The sequence below is a fragment of the Ictidomys tridecemlineatus genome, chromosome 1, assembly GCF_052094955.1.
Source record: "Ictidomys tridecemlineatus isolate mIctTri1 chromosome 1, mIctTri1.hap1, whole genome shotgun sequence".
Lineage (NCBI taxonomy): Eukaryota > Metazoa > Chordata > Mammalia > Rodentia > Sciuridae > Ictidomys > Ictidomys tridecemlineatus.
This window is the reverse complement of record NC_135477.1, coordinates 146149355-146170920: the sequence shown is the minus strand read 5'-3', so window position 1 is coordinate 146170920 and position 21566 is coordinate 146149355. Positions and strand designations below refer to the sequence as shown.

Sequence of the window (21566 nt, the reverse complement as noted above, 5' to 3'; positions counted from 1 at the left end):
TGTGAATAGGATTAGAGTTCCTACAAAAGAGGTCTCCCAGAGCAATCACCTCTTCTTCCCCTTCTGCCTGTCACCATGAGAACACAGCATTCCTCCTTCCTGGTGGAACCATCATGGAAGCAGAAGGATATGTACCAAGAAGTGTAATCCCGGCTAATTCTTCAGAGAACCGATTATGACTAGGCGTATTAGTGCACACCTGTAATCCCAGTGATGCAGGAGGATTGCAAATTTTAGGACAGACTCAGCAATTTAGCAAGACGCTGTCTGAAAAATAAACTAAAAATGGTTGAAGCTGGGTGCCGTGGCACATGCCTGTAATCCCAGGGGCTCAGGAGGCTGAGGCAGGAGGATCACAAAGGATCAGCCTCAGCAAAATCAAGGTGCTAAGCAACTCAGTGAGACCCTGTCTCTAAACAAAATGCAAAATAGGGTTGGGGATGTGGCTCATTGGTTGAGTGCCCTTGAGTTCAATCTGTAGTACCCGCCACCAACAAAATGAACGATAGTGCTTGCTTAGAATGTATGAGGCCCTGGGTTGGATCCCCAGTACCATACAGACACACATACAAAATAGTGATTCTAACTAATAGTGATTTTCACTATTAGTAAAATTTTAAGTGAGCACATGTGGGTAGTAATAGTGGTGAGACTTCATGTGGTAAAAGACTCAAAGACTTTTTTTGGAGTCCTAAGTCACTGCTTACAGTTACTGTTAGAGAACTTCATTTTCATCTTGACTAATTTATGAGTTGTACCTCAAGGACACAGAGTCAAAGTTTGGGACGTATCAGAGAAGACATCCTCAAAATGCTTTCTTGACTTTGAGGGTCCTCTTGTTCCCCTAGAGTGCATGTCTGCCTTTTAGTTAACCAGTGGCACGAAGTTGGCATTAGTCTTTTTGTAAAATAATATATTTATGTCAGTTAAAGGCACTAATTCCACAAGAAAGCAGCTCTGCAGTAACTTCTTTTCCCGAGGAAGGTGTGACAAGCTAATGGGAGGTGACTTTGGAAATGGCACAATTGTCTTCTGTACTCACTTCCTATAAACATAAACATTCACCTGGTGTTAACAAGGGAATGAATAATATAGATAATAAAGAGCAAGCTACTATCATTATTGTTCTGAAGAGAGTCTCATGGTTGTTAGACAAGCTGCCAGGCTAACATATTGGCTTTTAAATTATTTCACCCATTCAGCCAGGAAAATGGTTTTATGTGGGGTTTTTTTTTCATCCCTGAATACAATAAAGAATGAAAGATAGCCAACCTGGTTCATGAATACATAATGAACACTGGCTGGAAGACATGAGTCAGGTAGCACCTCACAGTCAATCAACTGGAAACTGTCCCCACGTTGATTTTCTGCTCAGTGAGGTGCCACTGCTGTGAATTTGGGACAACTATAAAGTCTCTCACTTTGGGGGAAGGCTTTGTGCCCTAATGACCTACAGGGCAGGTGCAAGCAGTGTTCTCAGCGGGTGTCACTTACAGAGGGCAGTCACCCCTGGCTGCAGAGTTTTGCTCATTTTCGATTTTCTCAAATTATTTTGCTCTCTCCTTCCAAAAATGCTAGTTTTTTTTTTTAAAAAAGCAGTGCAGCTGAAGCCCATTTTATGTAAGAATGGTTTGAACAGATCTCATATTATTCTCAATTTTTTTCATGATTATTAATTAATTAATTTGATTATTAATTTATTAAGATGGAGAATGAATCTATTGTGCTTGCTTTATTTGTAATTCTTAATTTTATACCACTTGAATCCCCTGGAGAGTAAGGGCATTGTCCTGGTACTCCCCCACATTGTGCATATTATGGTGCTTTGTGTTCAGGGTCTTTGTTTAATAAATGGTTGGAAAGATAATGGATGAATAATGGATGGTTGAGTGAATCTGTGGATGACTGTGTACCTGAATTTGAATGAGTGAGTGAAGGAGGACAAAATATTAATATATCAGGTTATATATTTTTGTGTTATTTTATTTAGTAGTAAACTAACCAATTTTCCTATGAACTAATATTTTGAATTCATGTGATAAGAGTTATAAATTAAGAAAGACTTATTCAAAAACACTAAATATTTTAACAACAAAAAATTGCAGCTATCTGTATATTTCCAATTACTTGTATTTTTGGTGGTTCTAAGTACCTTGACCTTTTCATTTTATAATCAAAGTTATCCTTTCAGTCAAAACTTCATGGCATGGAAGAGCAATCCCCACCTCCCACCACATACAGATGCTCCTAATGAAGCCAGAATTGGGCAGGCAGGCAGTATAGATAGGTAAATCCAGTCAGGTTGGATCAAGGAGGCCAATTTGAGTCTGGGAAGTTGGAGACTGTCCCCTGATGGATTGAAATGCCTCCAGAGCCCTTTCTCCACTCTTATCAAGATAACCTGCCCCTGCTCCAACCTGTTGCTAAAGTAACCTGTCTTAGGAATTATCCCTCCCTACAGGGAGTTATAAAAGTTGTTAATTAATGTGTCCTGAGCTGCTCCATCTGACCCTTCCCCCTGTCAATCTGCTTCTCACCTTTTGGCCATCCCACCTGAGCATCTCCTGGGCCTAGTCACTTATGCAGGAAGGAGAGAGATATGGGGAAGAGAGCAGGAAAACAAAGAAAGCCTAAAACATATAAAAAAGGCAGAATGCTCTCACTTCTTGGGATACCAGGATACCAGCTATGGCCCCTTCTCCTTCCTGGGAGAAGTCTATGTTACCCTTTTAAAATAAACCCTGTTTTTTATGCTTGCCTTGGTGTGCTTCTCTAATGTTATACTTCAACACGCAAGGAAGCAGAACTCATCACCAGCAACCAGTGGTATCACCAGGAGCCTTAAAATATTCCATACACTTCAGAAAAAGTAGAATCAGTGGCAGCCACAGTATTTTCTAAAATATTATTTTATTATAAAAGGAGTTTATCTTCATGAAATATGTTTTAAACAATTTAAAATCTTTGAAGAAGAGAGTAATCATGACCTACAATTTTTCAGCACTAAAAGATGATGGCTTTAATGACCTCAAAAATAGAAAACACAAAAGCAAAAAGAGACAAATGGGATTGTGTCAAACTAGAAAGTTTCCACACGGTGAAAGAAAGATGAAAAATAAATGTTGGATAAGACGTTTGGAAAAAGGAACCCATGCACACGGTTGGTGCAATATAAGTTAGCACAACCATTGTGGAAAACAATATATAGAGTTTCCTCAAAAACTTAAAAGTAGAATTACCATATGAGCCAGCAATCCCACTCCTGGGCATATATATAAAGGAAGTGAAACCAATATGTCAAAGAGACATCTGAACTCCCATGTTTACTGCCGCACTATTCCTAGTAGCCAAGATCTGAAATCAACCTAATGTCTATGGATGAATGAATGAATATAGAAAATGTGCACACCCACACACACTGAAATATTCTTCAGCCTTTAAAATGAAGGCAATCTGCAACAACATGGATGAACCTAGAAAACATTATGCTAGGTAAAATATGCCTAGCACAGAAGGACAAATACTGCATGATCTCAATTCTAAGTGAAATCTAAAAAAGCAGAAGTTATGGAAGCCAAGTAGAATGGTGGTGATCACCAAAGGCAGTGGTAGGAGATGGTGGAGGGTCAAGGTGGGGGCTGAAGAGATGTTGGTCGAAGTGTACAAAGTTTCAGTTAGGATAGACAAGTTCTAGAGGTATATAGTATGGCAAGGTGATCATAGTTAATAATAATTTATTATATACTTGAAATTTATTAAATATTCTCATCACCAAAAAAGATACAGATGTGAGGTTAGATGTGTTAATTAGCTTGATTTAACCATTTCAAAATATATACCTACACTATAAATTAACACAGTTTTAGTCTGTCAATTTTACCTTAACATAGCTGGAGGGTGGGAAAACAAGCCACAGACTGGAAGAAAATATTTACAAATCTAATGAATGTCATCTTCAGGATATTTAAATTTCTCTTAAAATCTATAACAAGAATATAAGTAACATGGTAAAAGAGCAAGAAATTTGAACAGAAACTTCACCAAAGGAGGTATATGGATGACAAAACAGAAGTGTTCAACTTCAGTAATCATAGAAAAATAAAAATAAAAAACCACAATGACATATCTATTTGGGATTCACAGTCACCAGACAGAGTACACCAAGTAATAGGCAGTATGCAGAGACACTGCCACATTCACACACTTCTGGAGACAGTGTAAAATGACTGCTTTGGAAAACAGTTTGGCAGTTTCTTGAATAGTTAAACATAAATTAGCATGAGATCTAACCATAACCTTCCCAAATATTTACCAAGAGGACTAAAGGTTCATACAAAAACATGAATGAGAATGTTCATAGCAGATTTACTGTAACAGCCACAAACTGGAGGAAACCTTTGGGAGTACTGGATATGATCACTCTCTAGAAGATGATGATAGTTTCACAGGTGTGTATGAAAATGCACCAAAATGCACTTTTTAAGTGTGTGCTATTTATTGTTTGTCAATTATATTTTGGTAAAACTAATTATTAAACTAATTAAAGCCAAAAAGAAAGTGGGAAGAAAGTATAATTGCTGTAAGTACATTGTTCCATATATGAAAAAAAAATTCTGTGTGAGTGTGTGTGTGTGTGTGTGTGTGTGTGTGTGTGTGTGTGTGTGTGTCCTGATTGGAAGTGTGGTTTGGGTTAAGAGCTTGGTCCTGTCAATTTTACCTTCACATAGCTGGAGGGTAGGAAAAGAAGCCACAGACTAGAAGAATATATTTACAAATCTAATGAAGATCATCTTCAGGATATATAAACCCTGAACCAGAATTAGAGACTGGGGTTTGGTGAGAAAGCTGTCTTTCCCTGAGCCCTGCTCTAAGACTATTTTCATATACTCCTCCTCCTAATCCTCTACTGTCATATGTCCCCAGTTTTTCCCTCAGAGAGTTTTAAATCTTGTGATTTGCACCTCAAAATTATTGATGAAGTAAACTGTCTCTGTACCTGCTACTCTTTGCTTCGTCTTAGAGCCAAGAATGCAGCACATCTGGGATCTCTCCTGAATGCCCAGTAGTTTCCCAAGAGGGATGGTTTCAGACTCAGGACCCTAGGCTGTCCTATCTCAACCCTACATGAGCTCTTGATAGAAAGTTTTTTTCTGTTTGCTATCAGTTGGATTAAGAAATTGTACTTATTAAAATGCTTTTGCCTTACTTCTCTAATTTAAGCTGAAATACCAAGCTTGCTCTGTACTCTAATGGTGTTTCTTAAAACTCTCCTTTTCAGACTGGACTCAATTTGGGGCATGGAGCAAAAATGGAAGATGTGAGTGTCCCAGAGGGTCATGGGCAAAGAAATAAGGTGACACTCCATTGAGGGGAGCTACCTCCATGAGAACACTGAAGGACCTCTTGATTCTTCTGACCCTGGTGGAACGGGTGGCAGGCTGACTTTGAGGATAAAATTCTTCGCCTTTGCTGTGGTTTGGACAGAGCTGATGAATGTGAGAAACATAAAATGGAGCCCATCTTCCAGCACCTCAACAGGAAGATTAGAGGCTTCCTTTTACATATTTGGCCTTCACATGTGGGAAGTGCTGTGTCTACAGATTTCCCACAGTAGAAAAGCCCAACAGCTTGACCTGCACAAACGTGGAAGGAAGATAGGATCATGAGCAGGCATAGGAAGCTTACAACCCACTCTAGGGAACTTTGTCACCTGTAAGAACAGGACCTAGTGGATCAGAACAGATGGCTCCAAATGAACTAGAACTAATAGAAGGAAATTTAAATGAAAACCTGTGGGAACTCTCAAGGAGATAAAACTAGAGCATTAAAAATACTTTGGGAACAAAATACCGTGATTTCTGCATTTGAAATTCAATAGATGAATTTAAAAAGAGGATGATTTCTCCTGAGCACAGAATTAGTACTTTGAAAGAAAGATCTGACAAGAGAGAACTAAAATACAGAGGTAGATATCATGAAGCAAACAGAAGGTTTGGGGGATGAATCCAGGAGAACTGTCGCCAGATATCCTGAATTCCTAGTGCGGAATTAAGCATTTCCAAAAAAAAAAAAAAAACTATATTACAATAGAACTCTTCAAGCAAGTACCAGATGGACAACTTCTTCTTCTCAAAGGGAGATAAAATGACAGGCAAGCTCTGAAAGCCTGTGAGGTAAGGGCTACTTTGAGCCTTTAGAAAACAAGCTGTCACTTCTGACCTTTTGCATCTGACTTAACAGTCTCATGAAAATTAGGCAAACTTTCTGGAATGTATGTTTGACTTCAATAATTATTCATGGCTTGACAAAGCATAGACTACTAATTTGACCCATCTTCTCACCAGGAATGTAACCAACATACCGGCTCAATCCAATGGTCAGATTTTCCCCACCTAAGGTTAACCCACCTGTGTAATGTCCCCACTTGTATACTCACTATATGTATTGATATCTCATTTCCTTTGTCCTCTGCCTATAAATGTGGTTACAACCTCTGTTTCTTCACAGTACTTTTACAGGACGACTTGATTCTGTGTGCCTGTGCCATAGTCACTCATGTTTGGCTCAAAACAAACTATTTTCCTTTAAAGTAGAGTCATTATTTTTACATCAACATATAGATGTAGAAAAATTGCTAAAAGATTCCAGCAGGGGAGAAATAATGCTTATTTTCTTATGAGAAAATATCCAAATAGTTGAAGAATATCTTATTGGTCAAAATGGAAACTAGAAGACATGGAACAAATTCATTGAGAGTGAAGGACTATGATATAATAACTCAATTTCCAGTCCATATACATCATTCATCTTTAAGGACAGTATGAGAAGCAGAATTTTCCAAGATGGACCCCCAATATTCTTGTTTTTTGATTATTTAATTAATTACTAATCTAGATGCTGGTGTGAAGGGATATTTTAGATATGATTAAAGGTCTGCATTAGTTTACTTTAAAATTTGGAGATTTTCCACTGGGACTTTCCTAGTCTGCTAAGCACTTAGAAGCAGAGAGTTCTCTGGCTGATAGTAGAGGAAGAAGTCGGAGCTTTAATGATGGAGAGGACCATGTGGGCAGCTTTGGGGAGCTGACAGTAAAGTAGCCTCAAGCTGATGAAGACCAGCAAGAAAATTGAGGACCTCATTTCCACAGTACAAGGAATTGAACTTGGTCACCAACCTATATGAGATCCTATAGGTTAGTTAGTAGTTAGTATCCAGAACCTACAAATGGTACATCTTGGCCAACACCTTAATTTTAATCTTATAGATACTTGAGCTGAGATTCTATCCCAGTCTGCCTGGATTTTTGATCTATACAATTTTGAGATAATAAATGAGTAGTATTTTTAATTATAAGGTTTATATTAATTTGGTATGCAGCAATAGAAAACTGAGGCAAAAATAATTTAAACATGTTTGTTTTCAGAAAGCATTCTACATGCTCACCCTACTCTAAGGGAATCCCAAAGGAGGTAATGCCATGAAGCACTCATTAAGTCAAGCAGAAATCCCAACATAGAGGAGAAGAAGAAGAGAGGAAACAGGGGTGAGCAGGGAGCCTTTCATGATAAGTGATTAAATGTAGATGAAAATGACTGAAATTTGTAAGGTGAGGGTTAATGTAGAGGTTAATGCATTAGCTTGGCACTTAGCTTCTAAATTATCTCAAGGCAGCTCAGTGCTTGAAAGGGGATTGGAAAAGCAAAAGCATCCTCTCCTAAGTGCTTTTTCTGGTCAGTGAGGATAAATTTGGAGAGTGGAGAAAAACTACAAGGAAGACTTTCATTTGAGTAGTGGAGCTGGAATGAAGAGGAAATTCACTAATCCAGTTGTGGTAAGGAAAGGAGAGAAGATGGAACCCATAAGCTTATTAAGTAGTAGAAGGAGAATAAGGTAGAGTGCATAAAGTCATATGCAGTGACTGCTGCCATAAATGAAAGTGCTGAACTCTCCAGATGAAGTCTTCTATCAAAGATGGAGGCTATCAGACTGGGTTTAAAATTTGGTGTGTTTGTAAGAAATGCATCTGAAACAAAATGATAAAGAAATGTCAAAAATAAAAGAATAAACAAATATTCATAAGGTAAACTACAAGAAAACAGTAATATATCTGATATGATAAAAGGACCTTCAAAGACAAAGACAAAAGTGTTTAATGAAACAAAGAGGGATATTACAGATGATACTCAGGGATAAAACTTACAATCCACCAAGAAGATACAACAAAAACAAACTTAAATCACTAAGAACAACTGAGCATATAAAAGAAAATTTCTTCAAAATATAGACAGATGAAGTTGAAAACAAAATGATATCCCTTAACTTCCCCCAAATTTAGTGAATCAAAGAGATAGAAAAGTAATCATAGATACATATTTATATAACACAACCAACATAAACCTGTGTGTTATCACTATATGGGAAGATATAAACATTGTACAAAAATTGGTATGTTACAAATGGAATATACTTTGTCTTCTTATGCTCATAGAACTTTTTGTTTTTAAACCAGTAGACTTTGACAATTAGAGCTTAATAAATTCTAATATGTATTCTCTGATCACAATTCAATAAGACCAATCTCAGAATTTTAACTATGTGAAAAGCAAGAATACTTTATTAAAACTTCTGCATCTAGGGGGCCATCAAACTTGAAATTACAAATTATATACAAATCTTCAAAAATGAGAATAAGCCTGGCATAGTGGAGCATGCCTGTAATCCCAACAGCTCAGGAGGCTGAGGCAGGATGATTGCAAGTTCAAAGCTAGCCACAGCAACTTAGCAAGGCCCTAATAAATTTAGTGAGACCCTGTCTGAAAATTAAAAAATAATTTTAAATAATTTTTTAAAAGGGAGTTGGGGGTGTGGTTCAGTGGTTAAGTGCCCCTGGGTTCAATCCCTGGTACCAAAAAAAAAAAAAAAAGAACAAAATTTTCAGCTAAGATAAATAGTATATAACTAAGAACATAACTAAGCTGAACACAGAGAAAAAAGAGATTGAAAGTAAAACAAGTGTCTTTTCATTTCTGGGATAGCACAACTTCATTTTGTAAAAAATATCTTTTAGTTGTACATGGACATAATATTTTTATTTTATTGATTTATTTTTATGTGGTGCTGAGTATCGAACCCAGTGCCTCACTCATGCAAGGCAAGCACTCTGCCACAGAACTACAACCCCAGCCCACAATGTCATTTTAATACATTTTTATATTGCTACCTTGGTTAATAAATATTTTGTTTGAAATACTTGTATAAATCTTATTAAAAATAACCAATAATTTTCATTTTAATATCAAATTTATATCTAATAAAATTAATAAAATTTTTTTCTTGAAAGTGATTGTTTAAGCTTATTGCTACTTTTACTATATATATATCACTATTTTTATTGAGTAGAACATTTAGCTGACTTGACAAAAAACTATTTGGGCCTGATTCTGTTTCTATGAGATAAATATTAACTGTTGATTCAATTTCTCAAATGATTAATATTTTTAAATTTTCTCTTGAATCACTTTGGGTAATTTATATTTTTATAGGAATGTGTACACTGTGTGTTTTCAAATATATGGATATAAAATTGTTTATAATATGCCATTATCTTTCAAATTTATATTCCATCTGTAGTTCTAACTCCTTTTTCATTTCTTATATTGTTCATTTATGACTCCTCCTTTTATTTCCTTGATCAATCTTGGCAGAGATTTTTTTTTAAATAGGCTTTTCAAAGTATCAGTTTTGATTTTGATGATTCTATTTTATGTTTATATTTTATTTATGATCTTCTTTTATTGCTTCTATTTAAGATTTTCATGTTTTTCTCTAACTTTTGCCACATTTTCTAATATAATTTTTTTCTAACTGTATATAGGATAATTTTTTTCTAATACAAATTACAAGTATAAATTTCCCTTTGTACATCACCTTAGTCATAATGTAAATATAGCCCATAAGCACATTTTAGCATTTTGACATGTTTATACTTTTTTCTTTTGATCTTTTTCTCTTCTCTCACTCTCTTATATATGCATATGTATAAATATGTGTGTGTATCTATAATCAATATAGATACACATGTGTGTATGTAGACAAACACACACACTCATAAGCCATATGCAACCAGCAGTTTTATGGTTCAATTAATCACTATGTATGCAAATGTAGTATATCATCAGTCATGGAAGAATTTATTATATTTGCATTGATACTGGAAAAATTGCTAAGAGTACATTTAAAAAGCTCTTTAAGTTGAATACTAGGGTATATGTCCTTCATATAAGTTCACTTCTCTTTATAAGGCTAAAAATATTACATCTGCTTGCATTGGTTTTAGATTTGCTGTTCAGGTTGATACTGCTTTAATTATTTGAATTTTGAATCAGTTTCTGAGTTCATATGTAAGTTTTCCTCAGAAAACATTTATGTCTCTTTGCTTTGCTTTTATATTTTAAGTAACTGAGCCAAAACCTTGCCCCCCCCCTTTTTTTTTAATTTTGAGATACAGTCTCACCAAGTTGCTGAGGCTGGCTTTGAACTTGTGATCCTTCTGCCTGCGCCTCCGGAGTCACTGGGATTACAGGAGTGTGCCACCATGCCTGGCTGCTTTGCATTTCTTCTAGTGGCAGTCCACAATGAATATTCAAAGTGGAAAAGTCATCAGACATTATTGGGTAATTTAAAAAATAGGTAACATGTGAATCCCCTAGCAAGATTTATCACAAAATTATGTGCCAACATTACTGACTTTTGCCACCAAACTACTTATCTTTTGACTTATTTTGCACCAAACTAGTTAGTTTTTAGAACACCACTCAAAGAATTTGTATGGAGTATATCACACACACACAACTCTATGAGTCTTAATTTTATTTGTAAGAATGATTCATTGCTGACTGCAGATGTAGCCACAAATGTAGGCAACACGGAAGCAGGTCCAAGGCCCATGAACTCTAGACAGTGATGACTTCTCTCCTATACACTCCAGGCATAGGAGTGCTTCCTGACCTTACTTCTATTGACCTGTGGATTCCTTTGAACTGGTTATGTAACTATGTTGAATAAACTATCAGCCTCAAAGAAGAATTATGATACTTTCCCCATTTTCTCCATTTCTCAACTGATTATTCTTGGGGTTTGAAATTTAGAAAAGCATTCACATCTCCCAGGAAATGCTGCAAAGGCTCCCAATGGAGACATACTTTTATGTTTACTGTTCTTTACACTTTTCCCTTTCATATTTGTCCTTTCCCTGAAGCACCCTTTATGGGTTTAATTGTTTTTAATATTTTTAATTGTCAATGGACCTTTATTTTATTTATTTATATGTGGTGGTGAGAATGAAATCCAGTGCCTCATATATGCTAGGCAAGTGCTCTACCACTGAGCCACCACCCCAGTCTCCTTTATAGGTTTCTTTAGGAAGGGTAATGGAAATGTCTTTATTCATGTCAACCTTCAAAGGTAACTTTTATGAATATTCAATTTTAACTTTTAGTGTGATAACTATTCTCTCTCTTCATTTTACTCTGTATTTGGATTCCATTGCAGTGGCTGGGAAATCAATTCCTGACAAGCATTAAAACTTTTATCTTGGTAGAATAACTTTCCTTGGCTTAGAATGGTTTAGGGCTGCAACACCACTGTGGCTGTTTAAAAGAATTACTATTGACTGCTTCGAGACCCTGGAATATGAGAAAAATCTTATATCTCTCACTTTTATCTCATTATAAGGAGTTAATTGTACGGGACCAAATTTTGAACTTTGAATTATGCATAGAATTACAACAATTCAGTATTTAAGTTTAGTTAAGTATATGCGTCTAATAAATATGAGGTTTAGATGCTTCTAAGAAATTCTTTGATTATAGTTTTTCTATGAGTATTCATTTATATATGCTAGAGATTTTCATTTGTCTTCATTATAAGTCTTTATGGTCTTTATTTCTTTCATCAGAACTATGTAAAAGAAAAAAACAAAAAAGAATACATGTTTGAAGTACATTCAGAGAAAACATATCAATTGTTCTTAAATTTTCAGGTAAATTATAACATTTTATGAACTGTGGATTCAAAGTCTGGCTTACTATGATGCTGTAGCATAACAGATCTTGGACTAGTTCCAACATTTAAATTCAATTATCAAAATAAAAGTTGACCAACAAGCTAATAAAACTTCACCTTGTCAAATCAAATCCCCTAAGTATAAATTAAATATGTACCATCTCATTATTTTAATCAATGTTTCAAGGAGTGCATTTTAGATGAAACAGTCACTAAGTTATAAATTAATAACATTTCACGTGTTAGTGCAGCATGCGTTAGTCTTACTGTAACCCTAATGCCTTTCAGAATCAATCAATGCTTTCTACAAAGTATAATTTTTATTTGGATTAGCATTTGACTTTTGCTCTATGCTATGCATTTCACAGGGAATGTAGCTGTTTCTTTTAGTAAGTGGTGAAAAATTGTTTTATTTCGCTCTCTATAAACATTAAGAAGTTTGCAGTATTGACACAATATAAAAAATGAAAAATATTTGCATCATTGATATTTCCTCTTTTTAAGATATGAATGATTTTGATCTGCAAAGAATAGTAATCATCCTTAATTATTAAAAATTACTTGGAAGACTATCAGAACAACAGTATGCTCATTCCTGAACTGATTCATTTTTAAAGTATATTTTGAGAGCCTACCTTATTTCAGGTCCTGCATTAGGTACTAGGGTAGTATACTGAAAGAGAGAAATTGCCTGAAATTTGTAGTCTATCAAGGAAAACAGGTAATGAACAAGTATTAGCTCTGTACTTGGTACAGTTCTAGGTTGGTATTTGAGTTTCTAAGTAATCTCACATTCTGCAAAGTTGCTTACTGAAATACAGGTATATTAACCAGGATAAACAAAGTTATGATGAGTTAATAACAAGGATAAACACAGTTCTTAGTGCCCTGAACCAAGTACCTGAATTTCTCACACTCCACATCCAAAGTTGTTTGGCAAAACTCTATCTGTTCATCATAGTCTGATGGAAGCCACACCATGTTATGATGCTATCATTTCAATTAGAGGTTGTTTAGGTTTCAACTCAGTAAAGGAAGATTCAGAAATTCTTGCACTGGAATTAAATGTGTCTGCCTCAAAGTGACATGTCATTTCTACTTACATTTCTTAATTTTAGTTGGATGTAAAAATGTTATCCTCTAGGCATGTACAAATACAAGAGGGCAAAATACTGATGAACACTGTTAATATCTATCTTGGAAAACAAATCTGATCAGTAAACATTCAGTATATTCTTCTTCCCCCTCATTTTACATGCTCAGCCCTCCAATAGAGAACTTTAAATAACCAGTCATGACATTAAGATAAAAACCCAGTGCTTTTTCGATTAAGGCATAATAAATAGTGGTTACCGGATTCAGATGCAGTTTCTGTTTATCGCAATGACTCTGAAACAAAAAGGTAAGTTCTCTTTCTCTACCTCTACCCAATCCACATGGTGCATAATGGTAGGAAAAAGACAAGGTAACAGCAATAAACAACCCCATCTGTGATGGGGGGAATGGAGGGCATGCAGAATTCACAGATATGTACCATTTGTGAAATCCACTGGCAGATGTTGTGAGCCCTAAGAGTGAGGGCTGCTCTTTGCATGGGCCCTGAAATCTTCTCAGAAGAGATTTCTTGTCTACTGTCCTCCATGGCCCTTACCTGTGTCCACCCAGAGGTTCTCCCTTTTCTACTAGACTGCTGGTCAAATCTGAAATGGGCATTGTGACATATGCTGTTATTGAAGACCACATAAATTATTCAGTCCACTTCCAGCATGTATGTAGGTATTGGAGTGACTGAGACTGATTTTTAGGTCTTAAGTAGTCAAAGGCTCCTGGTTTCTTTTATCAGTACAGTTCTTTCAAAAATATAAAAGGATTCTTATCTATTTGGTGCCAGCAATCTCTCTCTGCCAGTAGCCACACCCTTCATTCTTTTTGAGGCAAGGTTCCCCTTTTAAGTCTGTTGGCTTTGGTGCTGGGTAGAATAGTTGTATCTTATTCTCTTAATTCTGCATCATTTCTTTTTTGTAGTTGAAAAGTTTCTTTAGCAGAACTTGTACTTTAAGCTATGACACAGATCAAATTTAACCTCCTGCTTTAAACAACTAGAAGACTGGCAGAAATATACAAAACAGTTTGTTACAGACATTGGACAAAGGCAGCACAGGACTCTGGTCATTGAGAAAAAGGATACACATGAGTTTGATGATGATCTTTTCCTTTCCACCTGGAAGCACATTTAGGACAGCGACATGGAGAAAGATGCCAAACACAATCATAGCCAGGTAGTTTGAAATTACAGGAAAGAGTTCCAGAGAAGCAATAGTGCAACAGGAAAGAGCTCCAGATACTTGAGTATGAGTTTCCTAGACATGTTACCTAAGTAATAATCTACTCATGCATAGGAGGAGAAAATTCTGTGAAGTTCAAGGCATAACTCACCCAGAAACACGGCTAATCACTCAGGAGAGATCCCCAAAGCAGTAAGTCTAAACATCCTTAAGAATAAAGAATAAAGACTACTTTAAGAATAGTAAGACTTAAGAATGAAGAATACTTAAGAATAAGAATAAAGACTACTCTAGACCTGTACTAACAGAGTTTAAAAACAAGACTTACCAGGATCAAACTGAGCAGCAGGTAACTGTATTGTCTATCAGAACAAAACCCAACTTTTTGAAAAAAGTCAACAAGATCCATATTTTCAACAATCAATATAAATAAACTACAAATCCAGAATTGAGAGGGGGGGGCGGAAAGTTACTAGACATGTGTTCTGACTAGAATGATCTGAGTTCCAGTCTCAGCTTTCCCACGTACTGATCACTGGAACTGAGGCAACTTGTCAGCTTCTCTGAGCTCAGTTTAATTACATCTGAAATGATTATAGTTATCTCACTGAGCTGTTGAGAGGACTAACTTAATACACAAAGACTTCTTAGAACAGTGGTTGAAATAAATGTATACTACTGTTGTATTTACCTGTAGGTTTAGCTTGCACATAGATATAGTGATCACCAAAACACTGGAAGATACACAGTGGAGGATTGAATCTGTGTGCTGCCTGCCCTCTGTGAGCACAGGCAGGAAATAATAAGAGGTGGTGGCTACCCTACTGTACACACCTATCCTCCTCGGTAGTTAGTCACCTGTGAAATGACTCAGTGCCTCCAGGTATGATGATACACATGATTGCTCACTGAGTGAATTATAATCCCCTCAGAGTGACATTTTCTCGAACATTTTATATATTACCATTTGGACTGAAAAACAGCAGTTCATGAATCTGATTTTTCTGAGTTGAAAGTTAACACAAATGTCTAATAAGACAGAGGTTACCAGCCTAGATGTTGACAAGACTTGAAGCTCTCATCTCTACTCTGGTTTTACTACAGAAGTCCAAAGACATCCTATATTCTAAACACTGGTGTAGCACCTGCATCATTCATTCACTCAAAACATATTTACTGAGGGCCCACCTTGTGCAGGGCACCCCTGCATATTCTTGAGATCTATCACTGGTCAAAACAGGAGAAAATGTCAGTGCTCATGCAACATATGTACTACATTATTAGAAAGACACAGAGAACATGGACAATTCATGTAAATACCAAGGTATTTGGAAATAAAATTTCCAATTTGACTGGTAAAAAAATTTCATTAGTTTGTCTCTACTTTGTGACAAACTTTATTCTTCAGTTAGTAATCACCTCTTCTCTCCCTACATTCACTGTCAATACATACCTCAGAACTCTAAGTATTCTGGAAATCATCTGGTTCAAACTTCTCATTCTGTAACTGTGACAATTGAGACCTTCCAAATTAAGAGGACTTGGCTTAAGACTTCAGAGTGAATGGCTGCCTTTGGCAGATATGTTTACCAATAATAGATTTCTTGTAAAAATTAGGTAAAAATTGAGTCCTCAATTCATGATGATCTTGTAGTTGAGTCCTCTAATTGAGTTTATTTATAATTCTATTTATACAACATAGTACTTACATAAGTTAGAAATGAGTTTAGTTTAAATGACAGCAAACACCAATGTAGCAGTCATTGATTTCTCTTTCATGTGAAGGAAACATGCAGATGGGTGTCTGGGATGGCATGGCAGCTCTACAATATTCATGATGCAGTCCCTTGCAGCTCACTCTGCACCATCCTTGGAATATGCCATTGTTCTCATGTCCAGGTTGGCTCCTGTAGCCATCATATCTTTGTTCTAGAAAGCCTGGTAGAGGGATGGGAAAAAAGGGGCAAAGTGTGTTGCCACGGTATTAGTGTCTATAAGGGATGATCAGAGAGGCAGCTGCACTAGGAGTGAAAGAAAATAAGGCATTTATTTCAGGGAGCTTCCAGAACTATGGGAACAAGGTTATTGAACGGCTGCTTTGGCTCTGTATACAATGATAATCCTGCTGAGACAGCAGGGCAGGCAGTCACGAAGGAAAGATGGACCTTGTCAAGGTGAGTTTTGTGAGTCAATGCAGGTAGGTTATAGTCCCCAGGTATTAAGTCTAAACTAATCTGGGTTTGCTGTGAAGGTATTTTGTGGATGTAATCCAAGTCTATACTCCATTGACTTTTAAATAAGGAAAATTACTCCAGATGATGTGGGTGGGCCTGATGCAATTAGTTGAAAGACCTTAAGGGTAGAACAGAAGCTTCCCAGAAAGCAAGGAATCTTTGCTTGTGGACAGCAGCTTCAGCTTATGCCCAAGAGTCCAGCCTGCTTTTTCTGACAGCCTTCCTTATAGATAAAATTACACTTGCCTGGCCAGCTCATACAACCACACACACACACACACACACACACACACACACATATATATATACACACACACACACACATATCTATTTATATATCTCTACCACTTCTAGTGCAACACTGACTTGTAAGCTATGATGTTATTGGGAAGGACACCCTGGAACCCACAAAAACAAAGTGAAACCTGCATTAATCAGTCCCTATCTCTCTCCAAGCCTCCAATTTCAATGGTGTTGGGGACCTGGAGGAGAGGCTGGCACCCTCTGTCATGGAGCTAATATATTCCTTGTCAACAAGTTGCAGAAGTCAAGAAGGAAATCCAGAAGGAGATGCTAAAGACCTTCTGCTGTTTCCTTGAGCCACAGGGCTGTGCAGAGTGTGTGGCCACAACAACAGCTGACTCTTCCTGGAACTTGCTAGTACAAACGTGGCTCCAATATTGTGTACACTTCTCTTGTGGCCTAAAGTTCAGAACCATTCAGGGAAGATCATTCTGGGAGTCGCTGTTCCAATTAAGTTAGGGGGACACAGTAGAAAGCCTCCACAGCTAAGTATCTTTGGAAAGGTTTCTTGAATCTTCTCCAAAACACCACCACCTTTTATAGCTCCTAAGTCAGAACTAAATCACATAATTACACCTGGCTACAAGGTAAAAAAATCAGAGGTTCTCTTCTACAGAGGGAAGAATGAAGATTGGAGCACAAAAATAGCCCTCTCTGCCTCCTTACAGGATCCAGTTCCTATCTTCTACAGTCTAATTTTTTAGGAAGGGAAATAAGACACTAGATGAACCTGTATTGAGTTTTGCATTTTCAGCTAAGTAGAAATACTTTCCCTTCATAGTCCCTTGGAAAACTTCTCTGAGTGTTTTTATGATTAAAGAACTTTCCATATATCAAAGCGTTATCCTCAGGACAGCTGTGAACCAGTATAAGTGGGAGATTCTTTACCCTGGGTGTTGGCAGTATTTTATATGGATTAGCAGTAGGACTTCTTAAAGGCCTTTTGGGGAGCTGTTTTCTTTCCCTGGAAGAAGAGAATGCAGAGTGATGACCAGGGGCCTCCCTTATACAAGCAGTGACTTGGGGGATCTGCTTTAGTACAATGAAAAGGAAACTAATTTATCGTGTGGATTTACATAGATAAAGATTTTATTTCAGTGCCCCTTTGTACAAATTCATCTAAATCAACTCCAGTTCATATTTGTGCAGCAATGATATTTAATGTTTATCGAGCTTTACCACAGACCAGGCACTAGTCTAAGCAATTCAAGCACATGTCCATATTTAATCTCACAAGAACTCCATGTGGTATCACTATTACTCTCATTTGACAGATGAAGCATGCATAGTAAAGTAAATTGACAAAATCACTTAAAAGGGGAGGATGAGGGTAGGACAGAGCTCCAGATGGATATCTGCAGCTTGACATATCCCAGAAACACTGTGTTCTGCACTGTCTTCTTACTAGGGCAGAAAAGTGAATTTATGAAGGGAAAATGCTGCAACAAGGGACCCACACAAAAAGGGCCTCTCCCTAACCCACAGATGGAAAGTTAAACTAATTAGAAGCTGCACTGAAGGCTGATTCTGATTAAATAGTTAAATAAATAATACCCTTCCAGGACACTGAAGTCAGCCCTCAGAGAAAAACCAGGAGACTGGTAGGAAAAGGATAGGGGGGGAGGGAAGACCTCCAGGGACACTTGTCTCCTGGTCTCTCAGCTTCCACCCACACCGATTTGGACAGCAGGGACCTAGGTGTGTTCTGTGAGGACTCACGGAAGCTGCAGGGGCTCAGCATATGATAGGAGCTCAATAATGTTTTAGGAAAGACTAATTGTAGGAAGGGGCTTCAGAGCAAGGTGTCAGTTTAGAACCTTCTAGATAGGTACAGTATGCTCCATTTTATGGGGAACACAGGACTCCAGGAAGCAGATTTTGTTTTGTTTTGGTGTCATCAGGATCCATTGGGGCTTGGAACCCCTATGTGGCACCATGACTGGGCCCTCTTCTCAGGCAGTTTTGGTGTGGAAGTTTGACAGAAGCCGCCCAACAGTGCTTATGCAGTGAGACAGCGCTGAGATTGCCTGGTAAGCAGGCAATCAGATGGCAGAGGATGCAGTTTTTCATTGCTGTTAAATTCACCTCATAACTCTTTGTGGCCACGTGACTGGCAGGGCAAGCCCCAGACAGGTCGAGTGTTGCAGAAAATATAAAATGAGCCAGAAGCTTGTAAGTCCATGGAGGGTTGTTTCCCCTTTTCCCTGGCATCTAATAAACAAAGGGGTCCCGGCATAACAAACTGCCTGCCTGCCTGCATTCACCTCTAGTCTCAAATTCCTCCTGGCTCCCCGATCTTTTGTGTTTTCAGTTTGGAAATGGAATATTGGAAAGACAGACTGAACAGTGGCATTCAAAATCCAAAGGCTAGAGACATTTCTGCCATTCACAGAATTTATGAAAATCCCTTGTCTCCGGAAGGCTCTCGAGCTCAAAATGCTCAGCGCAACGCGCGCGTTCCCTGCAGCAGCTGGAAGTGGAGCTATAAATAGAGCGGGGAGGGAAGCGCCCTCCGGAGGGGGAGCGGGCGGGAGATTCCCGGCTCTCCCCTCCGCGGCCCCCGCCGCCGCGCGCTCTCGGTTGGGGAAGCCGGCGGGCGGGCGCGCAGCCTTAACCCTTGCAGCGCCGGGCAGCTCCCTGCAGTAGCAGTCAGGGCGTGATGCATAACACCGGGGATCCAGATAGGTTTCTAACCTTGTGTTGCAACACCCAGGATCTGCGATTTCTGTCCTCCAAAGCTCTGGTTAACACACCTGGAAAATCTTACATGCGCGCGCGTGTACACACACACACACACACACACACACACACACACGATGGAATTTATACCATACCATTTTTTTTTAGAAGCTTAAATCCAAACCTTAAAACCAAAATCATCCCCAAATTTGGTCTTGGGAATAATGTTGGCTTTCATAGTGTTGGCACAGGGTTCCCCCTCCCCCCTGTGTTTTATGCTGCTTAAGGACAGTTTTCTCAGAAGGGAACTATTAGGGGAAATGGTGGTGTGTGTGTGTGTGTGTGTGTGTGTGTGTGTGTGTGTGTGGTGCGCGCGCGCGTGTTTTATTTTTGGCGCATGCACACCCTCGGTAGCCTCAAGGTCGGCAATACCCTGAGCCTTCGCGGGCCCCCAGCCGACCCCGTACCTTCCAGCCAGCCAAGGACTCCGGAAGGAGGGAGTCCCCAGTCCCGGCTGGGCGTCCGGAGACTAGGTTCAGTTTTTAGCACGGTCGGTACTGAAGCAAGGCAAGTAGGAGCTGGGTTCCCCGAAGATTTACTTGTATCACCGCGAGTGGGAAGCGGGGGCCTGGCTGGTTCCAGCCGCGCCCCCAGTCCGGTGCCGGCCCCCGGGGGCACCCCCGCCAGCTTTCCGCGCCCCGGACCCGGGAGGAGGGGGTGTGTGGTGCTCCCTGGCAGCGAGCTGTCACAGAATTCGACACCCGAGTGGCAGCTGGTCCCGGCCAGGACTCCGGTCCTTCTCAAATGGAAACACTTTCTCCCAGTGAATCTACCGGAATTCTCCGAGGAATCGCACTTCGGCTTTGCCCCCTGGCGCATTTAACCAAGGCCGCATTTACCACTTTGAGGCGAGGAATTCTTCAAATGGAGCCGGGTTCCTGTTTGCAGAACAAGGTAAGCTCACGACGAAGGTGACTTTGTCTGGGGGCTACAGATTTAGTGGGAACAAGTCTCCCCCAGGCAAGATGGTGAAGTTTGCCCCGGGGCTTCCCTCCCCCTACGCCAGGCCTCTGGTCCCCTGCAAAGTCTCTTCCTGAGCTGCCTTTCCCCCCACCCCCGACCAGGCTCCTACAGTAAAAAAAGAGATTCGGGAGTGGGTGGGATTCCCTGAAGCTCTTACTTTTATCATAGTAAAGTTCTACACTGAAGGTCAAGGCTATAGCATGACCTGAAGTTTCCCTGTCTCCCCTTCGTCCCTTCCCTTGTTTCTCAGCTCCTCTTCCCTATCTGATCTACTTTTATTCTTTGCCATCCCTCTTTCTAACTTCCCTTTCCTTTGAAAATGTGGATCAAAATAAAAAGAGGTCGCGAGTGTTGTGATTCTTGTGTAATGCAATGCTGGGGTTAGAGGGCACAAGGATGGATGGTTTATGAGCATTTATTTATCACATATTGTGGAGTACCTACTCTGCTGCTGCTCAGCTGCCTTCAGGTTTGGGGTCAGGGGACTATTTCTTGAAAATAAATTGCTCCCCAACATGCTTCTCTGTCTTTCTCTTGACCATAGGAATGTGTATCTGTAACAACAGAATGATGCAGAACCTGAGGAGAGAGAGCTCATTAGGTCCAGGCTGGCTTGGTTTATGCGCTCAAGTCACTGAGTATAACATTATGAGATCTTAATAATAATAACTGGCACTTATTGAGCACTTGCTTTTTGTGATGTTATCCTAAGAACATCACAAATATTAACTCAAATGTGAAACCTCTTAAGCACCCGATGAAATAAGGACTGTTATCTCTCCTTTTGTAGGGGAGACAACCTGGGAATAGATGATCAAGTAAGTTGTTCATAATGATAGTGGGGGAGCTGAGATTGAAACGCAGTGTCTGACTCTAGAATATAACTCGTTCATTGCATATCTCTGTCATTCACATATGCATCTACCCACTCTGCTTGGTGCTGTTCTAGGCTTTGGAGATGGAACAGTGAACCAAGGC

General features: G+C 38.8%; 1 protein-coding gene across 2 annotated transcripts in view; it reads left to right on the top strand.

Moving 5' to 3' along the window:
• Positions 1 to 20014: 20014 nt before the first annotated feature.
• Kcnn2 (potassium calcium-activated channel subfamily N member 2) overlaps positions 20015 to 21566 on the top strand; it is a 414889-nt gene continuing 413337 nt past the window's right edge. Inside the window, exon 1 of one of the 2 annotated variants that reach the window (XM_078048854.1) lies at positions 20015 to 20519. The gene's annotated coding sequence lies outside the window, so the exon portion shown is untranslated. The remainder of the gene's footprint in view (positions 20520 to 21566) is intronic. The other variant, XM_078048849.1, reaches the window with a different exon arrangement.